Here is a 9536-nt window from a genome sequence, read left to right on the forward strand (position 1 = left end):
TCTGTGCTCAGTACACTCACCCTTACAGCAGTGCCTCCCCAGGCATGCATGATCCTTTGTTGTTTACCAAGTACTCTTCTGGAAAACCATTCTGTGGGAGGAGAAAACTATAGCGGGGAAGCCCGAGACTCAGCAGCCTTTTCAGAATTCCCACTGTGTTTGATCCATGTGTATCCAAGACTTGTGAAGCCAGAGGCGTGATTCCACCTCCCCCTCAAACGCAGTGTTTAGAATCACTGACTGTTACAACCAGTGGATCAGTCTGGCTAACCACAGGGACCCAGGGCTGCTTGCCTACGGGACAGACCAGTGGGCCCAGTTGTGGGGAACTGGGATTGTTCACATTTGCCGGGTGCCAGCAGGTGTGGTTTGGGGTAGCGGGTCTAACCAAGAGGCCGCAGACAGACACCATAGCAGACAAAGGAAAGCACGTCTGCACCAGTGGATGCCGCGCGATGGGGCCTGTGCCTAGTGTGGGCTGACAGTCCTTTCCTTCCAGACGTGTTCCTGCCCTGCGCACAGAGGGATGCAGCTGGGGAGAAGAACTAAGAAAACCCACTGCTATGGACTGATCTTCTAGTTCAAATACGAAACCCAGCCACACAAAACCAGGGCTGGTGTGGCAGAGCCCCAGAAAGCTGCCTTTCTGTCTGTTTTACCCAGACAGAAAAAGTCTCTTAAAGGACTTCTTAAGACTAATTTATTTGGAACTTTATATATATATATTTTCATTAAAAATTTTCTAAATTAACATATGATAAAGCTGACACTCCTAAGAGTTTTGATACCTGGTATGGTTTTCTGTAACCATCACCACAATCAGAGCACAGAGCAGCTGTGACTCCAAAATATCCTTCCAAGCTTCCCCTTTGTAGTCAAGCCCTTTGGCCACCCCAGCCTCAGGCAACCAGGGATTGGTCCTCCTTCTCTGGGTTCTCACCTTTTCCAAGGTGTCACACAAATGTAATGGTGTGTGATGTGACCTTGGGAGGTGGGCTTCTTTGGGATCCCTTGGGTCTAATGTCTTTGACATTTATCCATGTTGTTGCTTTTTGGTGGTGTTCCACTGCATGATTTTTGTTTTACATTCACCCAATGAAAGATATTTGGGTTGTTTCCATATTTTTGGTGGTTGTGAATAAAGCTTCTATAAACATTTATGTAAAATAAGTCAATGCATATTTCTTTTTATTTGCAATATATGGCAAGTTATTCCTAAATGTAAATAACTCTTAAAAAATTTTGACAGTCGTGTATTAGGTACACAATTTATTAGGAATAAAAATTTCTAATCTGTAGTAAGTAGGCTTGCTGGCCCATTAATAGGGCTGGATTCAGGTGCCTGTAACCTCTGTGGCTATGCAAGGCCCTATGCTTCTCTTAATGCTCTGCTGGAATTGTCTTGAAACTGTGCACTGGGTCCCACAAATTATATACTCAGTTTAATAATCATAATCAAAGGGAAATTTTTATATCTGCTCCTCTTTCCCAAGTCTCTTGGATGTCACAGTTTTTTTCGTTACTTTATTCCCCCCAGTTAATAGCATATTCTGTTAAATAAGAGCACACAGTCTTGAGATGAAAAGAAGGCTATAGCTGAGAATTTTAAGAACATGTCCCCCCCACCTAGCAGGTAAGCTCTGGCTCTTGGTACTTTCTAGGCTGTGTCTGGGTTACCATGGAGTCTGGCCATGCCTGACTAAATAGATTGTTAAGATATGAGATGACTTCTTAGAACAAAGCATACCTGCAAAGTTATCTTTCCCTTTAAATTTCACCTGCCTCCTCCGTTATGATTGTTCATGGTTACAGTATTGCATAATTTTCTGAATTATTATTTTATAGCTTAACTGACTGAGCCACCCAGGTGCTCCAAATTATTATTTTATAGCTTTTAAAATCTTGAAAGCCTTTTTCTTTGAGCCCAGTTTGACCAGGACTAATTGTCACTGGTAGCGTATTAGTTTCCTAAAGCTGTCATAATAAATTACCACAAACTTTGTGACTACAAACAACAAAAGTTTATTTTCTCATAGTTATAGAGGCCAGACATCCCAAATAAAAATATCAGTGGGTTTGGTTCTTTCTGGAGGCTCAGAGGGAAACCTGTTACACACCTCCCTTCTAACTTCCCAGTGCCACTGGGAATCCTTGGTGTTCCTGAGCCTCTTAGTGGATCACTCCAATCTCTGCCCCCGTCGTCACATGGCCTTCTTCCCGGAGTCTCTTTGTGTTCTCTTCTGTCTGTATCTTCTCTCATAAAGACACTGGTCTTTGTATTTAGGGCCCACCCAGATAATCCAAGAGTTCTCGTCTCCAGATCCTTAATTCCATCAGCAAAGACCCTTTTTCCAAATAAGACCATGTTCATAGGTTCCAGTTGGAAATATCTTTTAGGGGCCATCATTTAACCCACCACAGATAGGATAAGTCTTTTGGTCAGTAAAATCTCTTAAGCTTCTGCGCATGAAATAATTTCTGTCTTATTAAGGGAGATGATTCATTTTCATAAACACCAAATAAAAGTTGTGCTGTCTAATAAACAGTAGGTTTACAACCTAGTGGAAATATGTATGAACCACAACCCCCCCCCCCACCCCAGAATGGAGCCCCATACCCTTGGACACTTCATTTCCTGGTTCTTCTTTCCATCTCTGCTTCACAGACTTAGTTTCCTGGGCTTTACAATGACCATGTATCATAGCATAAAGGGAGGAGGGACTGAAAGATTCCAATCAGACTACTTTTTGCCTTAGGTGGGCATAGGTGACATCCAGTAAAGGCTGTAACCTTTGTAGTACTCAGCCAATGAGGAACAAGGGGAGGGACTTCAGGCTAGGAGATAAATTGTCTGCTGTAACCGTCCTGAGTGTGCCTGTAGGTCAGACACCCACTGGTTGCAAGAACATTCATTAAGTCCTCACTTCACTGTGCTTGATTCTCTCTCCACGTCCATCCTTAGTTTGCACTGATGGGCTTATTTTTCACACTAGTCATCTTGGCTGTGACTGTGGTGAGGGATGGGTCCTGCACCCACTGGCATGCACTGGTTTACAGCTTGCTCCAGAGTACAAAAGCTGACTGTTAGGTTTCCAGGAAGTTTGCAAGCCATTTGTTCCACACAACCATTATTAAAAGTTAAATTATATAAATTTACAGTTAAATAAGTTACATTAAAACCAAACTTGTATATACTTAAAACTCATCCCTTCCTAATTATTTACTACATTTAATTTGTTCTGTGCTCTGAAGTTATTCACGTCTGTTGCACTTTCATGTGCTGCTGGCCATCTCTCCTCAACACCAAGCACAGTCACATGGGTAGCCTGAAATCAGCTGTGGCAGCAGTGTTCACAAGGTGGAAATCGGCAAGTGCTGACCTCCTCCCCCAGAGCCAGTTGTTAAACATTTCTGAGAATCCTAGTGATCCTGGTATCCATGACAGTAAGCTCTGGAAACTGCCAAGCAAGAATCCAGAAAAAGTGTCCTGTACTATGGATGCTAGGTAGCCTGGATGTTACGATTTCAGTGGGCAATTCTTTAAGTGGGCAATGCATAATTAAATGCTGTTTGCAATTTTTAACTGACATGTGACTTTACCTATTACTACATTTATAAGTCAAAAAAGATTCTTTGCCAGTCTATATATCCTTACTTTTGTTTTTGAAAATAATGTTATCGAAACTTAGATGATAACAGAAATGTTTTCAAGAGTGCAAAGCTGATAGTTTGCAGACACTTGCAAACCTCTTATTTTGGTCAGTTTAGGGATACTACAACAGAGATGCTCTCTGAAACTTGGAGTGGGCCAGGCTTTTAACTTTGTGTGATCTAATGGAATACTTTAGTTTGATATACTTTTTTGTTTTCCTTTGTTTTGCACTGCCTCCCCAGGCATCAGCTGGAAGTGAATTAAATGGCCCGAGAGGCAGCAAGAAGGTTCTGAAGCTAGCAAGGTATTAGAATAAAATTGATTATCTGGAGATGTTTGCATATGGAAGCAGCCCTCCTACCTATTCATTTTTGGTTAAACCTAAGGTGTGTGGGAAGCTTGATGCAGGGTTTGATCCCTCTGCCTATGTGGCTTCTGAATCAGGGATGAACAACTTAAAATACATAAAAGAGAAATCATAAATAAAAGCCAATATGACTAAGGGGAAATATAATTTTAAAAATTATTAGAAACTTTATCTTTAGGCAGTTTCAAATAAAAAATAAATCCAGAAGGTAAGGAGAGACCTGATTTGAAGCTATTGCAGGTGGGTAAAGGGGGGCAGGACAGTAGAGGTACACAGGCACCATATCTGCAGGTGTCTCAGAGGTCAGGCAGATAGAGCTGTTCTTTCAAAGCAAGGAGTCAACAGGCTAGAAAGAACTGTGGAGACTGGCTGAGCAGGTGCTGTGACTGGACAGTGGGGCAGGAAAAGTGTTTGTGGTTGGCTGGTTCTCAGGAGAGGCTGTTGGGGGGAGGGATAATGTTCTGCAGTCCAGTCTTCCTTAAGCCCCCAGTGCTTCCTTAAGCTCACAGGCCAGAGTTCAGGGGTCCAGAGGAGGGAGAGAAGTCAGACTAAAGTTTGGGCAAGTCAGGCTCGTGGTCATTTTGTCCAGATTGGTCAGTGAGGACAAAGTGTTCAACATACAATCATTATAAGACAAAGAACTAGAATTTGGAGGGTCTGTGTCTGGTCTTGTTGCAGATAAAGAGGGTCAACCATGTGTCTTAGAGAAGTCATATGTGGAATAAATTTGCAGTAGGTTGTTTTCTGAAATACAGAAGGGTGATGGTAGTGATGTGGAGAACGAAGGCAAAAGAAATGTAGATAAAGTTAAATCTCATTATAACTTGCAGCCATTGACAAATACCTGACAGGCAGAGTAAGACATTCCTCCATGAACTCCCTACTGTCTTAATGTTAATGCTTTGCTAGAGAGGAAACAACCTTAGCTTCACAATAGCCAGGCTTCCGGGATGCTGTAAGTCTTTTTTAACATATGAAAATTCTTTTGGAAACTTCTTTGTGTTTACCTCCCCCAACTTCCAAGTATATAATCAATTTCTCCTCACGGCCTAGTGCAGCTCTTCCTGCCCAAGTGTCCCATCACCATACTTTAATAAAACCACATTTTTTAATTGTAATGAAAACATCTCAAGAATTCTTTCTTGACTGTTCACTCCAGAGCCCCCACATCCAATCATGTGAGTGGTGGTGAGATTCCTTGACTATCTATATTTTCCAGGAGTGCAGGGTGAAGTTCAACATATTCTGCAGCTAATGCAGTTCACTCCATATTTTCCATTAGACTTTGGCTCCAATTTTGTCTCTGTTTGAGGAGTTGGATCAGATATTTTTGTTTTGTGTTCTATTAGCCTTTCATCTAAAAAAAATGCCTCTGGGATTGGTTGGTGGCTGGAAGTAAAAGTTTTGCATGGGTCCCGGCTTGTAACTTCTGTCTTCACAAAGCAATTGTGTTTGTATTGTCTCTACCCCTTGTAACTAACTTCTGTCTTCACAAAGCATATGTGTTTGTGTTGTCTCCACCCCAGTCCCGAATGCTTTCCTGCAAGCTTTCCTGCAAGATGCGAGACATAGCCAAGGTGTTTTTGTAATTGGAAGCTGCCACAATGACTGTGCTCCAATGCCAGGGGGAAGGGGATGTTCCTTCTGGAGCCCCCAAAGGGTCGGCCTTCCTGTGTTGACTCCTCTGAGTTTCTCCCTTTCCCCTCCCTTCTCTCCCTCCTACTGATGGCATCACTTTTTGTGTTGGGAAGCACTGCAGACATATTATGTTCTCTATGCAGAATAGCTGTCCCTGTACTGCCTATATGCCTATAGTAATGGTGCTTGATTCAGAAAGCACGTAAGAGAATATTTGTGGCAGTAGAACTTTAATCATGAACCCATCCTTACATCGTTCAATGTGTGCTGGTTAGTACAGCTTTACTTATGGCCACCTCACACATGTAAGAACACTTATACATGTATACATTTTGCACACATTTGAAATAACATGAGTAAATATTTGGGAGATGGGATGGTGCTATAAGAGAACACGATCTGAGGTGCAGACCTGTATCTCAATGTCCACCCCGCTCACTCACTTCTGTAAGTCCTGAGCCTGTTGCTAAAACTGAGTGTCTTTCCACATCTGCAAAACGCAGGTGCTGAGCTGTGCTAAGGGTGTTGTTGTGAGGGTTAAACTGGATGAATTTGTAACAGAACACACACCAGGTACTGAGCAAATGTTAGTATCCTGCTCTAATTTACTGAATGTCAGCACATGCACCAAGCTAGACCCCCTGAGGGTCCTACTTTCAGAGGTCTTACAATCTAAATGGGAAATCATATAGACAGATACATGATATGTAAATGCATATCAATTTACATTTTCAGAAAACCTACCTAGGACTTTGCAAACTTATCATCGCTTGAAATTAATCTTGTATTTTGAGCCTTGTGCTTATTCATAACTTAATCTTTGGTGGGTCTTTTTATCACCATCCCTTTTGCCCTCTGCCTTAGGTACTTGCCCCCCTTGTTGTCAAAATTTTACTAATCATAAAACGGTGACCTCCGTGCTTAGCCCTGTATTAGCAGTCATTCCTGAAGCTGCATTGTATGCAAGGAATAGATCTGTACACAGTCTTTGTCTTCCAGGCCCATCCTTCTCTCTCTGCACCTGCTGCTTTGCAGGTCTCAGCTGCCCAGCACAGGCCAATTTCATTCCTAAGCAGCTGCCAAACACCAGGTCAGCCACAGGAACTCCTGTGCCTCCCTCCCCACTGGAGCAGGAAATTGTGGGTAAAAGAAGAGAAGCACGGAGGAGCCTGGGAGGAGAGCCGCCTTTGCGAGTTCACCACAGATGAGCAGGCACAGGCAGGCACTGACAGAGACAAGGGATGGCAGGCTCTCCCCAGGCTGCATTAGGACCACAAGGCTGTGAATGTGGCCAGATTCCTGCTCCAAGGTCTCTTTTGTCCTCAGGCAACCATGGAGCTGTCAGGCTCAATGAGGCAGTAACACAGCAGAGGAAGCTGTGCAAATGATTTTGTTTTGCACTTGGGCAAAGATTGCTCTGTCATGGCAACAAGAGTTGCCTGTGAATTTCTAGGCTCTGTGTCTGAAAGCATTTCACTTTGGAGACATGAAGAATGTGGTCAGTGCCTTCACAAGGCAGCAGGAGGATTTTGTAGACCTATTTTGAATACCGAGAGAGGGATTCAGTTACCATTTCCTGGCACACAATGACCCTCAAAAGGGCCATTCTTAGCTCAGCAAGTGTAGACCATTCCATTTTAACAGCATCCTTCTATATGTTATAACAATTACTAACGGGTTAACGGTAGGTGAGTTCAGGCCATGGGATAGACGTAGGGAACAGAGATTCATGGTAAGAAGCTTCTTTTGGGGTCTTCAATGACAATTATTAGTTCTGGAGAAATATTCAGAGCCTGATGGATTCTTAAAATGGAGCACAAAATTGCAAATAGATATTCTGTATAATGTAGTCAGCGTATAGTGATCAGGTCACAAACATTGGTGATTAATTTATTTGGTTAGGTACAAACTAAGAATGGGAAGACTAAACAATTTCAAACCATGTGCTTTTAAAAACTTTTTAATTTGAAATGATTGTAGATTCACAGGAATTTGTAAAAGCAATATTAGAAGGAGGTCTCATGTGTCCTTTACCCAGTTCTCCCAATGGTAACATCTTGGGTAATAGTAGTATGACATCACAACCAAGAAATGGCATTGGACAGTCTACTAAGACTATTCAGATTTTACCAGTTTTGCATTCACTTGTGCAGGCATGTGCATAGCTCTGTGAAATTTTATCATATCTGTAGATTTGTGTAGCCATCAGCACAATCAAAATATGGATCTTCTCCATCACCAGAAGACTCCTTCTTACTATCCCTTTATAGCTACACCCATCTCCTCTCCCCATTCCTAGCTCCAGGTAACCAGATCTGTTTTACATCTGCATAGTTTTGTTATTTTAATAATGTTATATAAATAGAACCATAAAGTGCATTTTGAAATTGGCTTCTGTTACTCAGCATAATTTCTATGAGATCCATTAAAGTTGTTAGGTGTATCAATAGTTTTTATTGCTGAGTAGTATTCCATGGCATGGATGTATCAGTTTCTTTAGTCATTAATACATTGAAGAATAGTTGAGTCATTTCCACTTTGGGCTATCAAAGAAAGCTGTGGCATGGTTAATTTTATGCATCAGTTTGGCTGGGCTGTGGTTCCCAGTTGCTTGATCAAACACCAGCCTAGATACACACCCAGGCTAGCCCTAGCATCTGCTTCTTGTCTACTGTGCCAGGCTCCTCACTCTTAGTCCCCATCCCAGTGGCCTTGGCATGGACAAAATGGAAGACGCCATGCCACAGGGATTGTCTTGTTTATCCAGGATGTAGGGTGGTGTTCTTGGAAGCTAGTCTTGGTGACTCAGTCCATAGCTGTGGTTCAAGTGAGAACTATAAAATGTTTCACACCCTGTATTTACGAATCCAAATACAAATCAGAAAAGGAATTTATAGAATATGCCCCGCAAAGCAGGACTGGTCTTTCCTCCACAATGCTTGAAGCACCCACACATTTGGTCTCTATAGCTGGTGTCTTTGATGCCTATGTTCCTCCTGAGGGTGATGCTCACATGCCATCTCTTTCAAAAGACTGACACAGACTGAGCAATTGAGAGATGCTGTGGTATCAGTGTTGTCAAGCTGCAGGATAAAAGAATATGGTGCTAATTATAAAACAAAGGGCTTCCCTGAAAAATCAAGGATATCTTTACTGAGGCTCATCTTTATCTAAACAATTCAGACCATGACTGATTTTATACTTCGGTAACTGAAAACTTTTTCCTGGACATGGTCTGGGAAATTAAATCTAAGACTATCCACTGGAACTTCGTAGAATCTTGAGCTACTGAGAGTGGTTCAGGTTCACTGTTCAGGTCTGATGAACCAGGGCAACATTTATGGCCAGGTCATGGTCCGCACGCACACCTGGCAGACCCTGGCCATCTGTGACTGGTTTGGCCAATCAATGTATGATCGGGATGTGGCCATCTTGTCCTGCAGTATGTTGTGTTGGAAAAGTACCTGATAAACCCCTATGAGAGTTGGATAATGCATTGCCAGATGGATAATGCAGCCCATCCTTAAAGAAAGCAGTGATGATCCTTGGCCTCCAGCTAAAATGGGGGGAAGGAGAGGCACATAAGCTTCAACTAGCCTAATGTCAAATATGACTCCTGGGGTAAAGCACTGGTGGTGAGGTGGCTGGAAGCGGAGAATTGTCTGAGTCTGGGAGCTGGAAAGTCCATCTCCACTGTGCTATAGAAACACTTGCCTTTCCTCCCTTATTCCACCTGTGGCTCTACAGCAGAATTGTCTTCAACACCCGTGGCTGATGGCAGGGCCCAGGTGGGTGTGTGATATGCACAGACATGGACCTGTTTCTTGTTTTGTTTTGTTTTCTTTTGTTTTAAGTTGCATGCCTAGCTTCTGAATGAGA

The 9536-nt window shown here is 42.6% G+C and overlaps 1 pseudogene; it reads left to right on the forward strand.

Moving 5' to 3' along the window:
* The first annotated feature begins 455 nt into the window (after nt 1–455).
* Nucleotides 456–9184, forward strand: LOC125933543 (39S ribosomal protein L45, mitochondrial-like; annotated as a pseudogene).
* The last annotated feature ends 352 nt before the right edge of the window (nt 9185–9536 follow it).

The sequence above is a fragment of the Panthera uncia genome, chromosome D2, assembly GCF_023721935.1.
Source record: "Panthera uncia isolate 11264 chromosome D2, Puncia_PCG_1.0, whole genome shotgun sequence".
NCBI classification, from domain to species: Eukaryota; Metazoa; Chordata; class Mammalia; order Carnivora; family Felidae; genus Panthera; species Panthera uncia.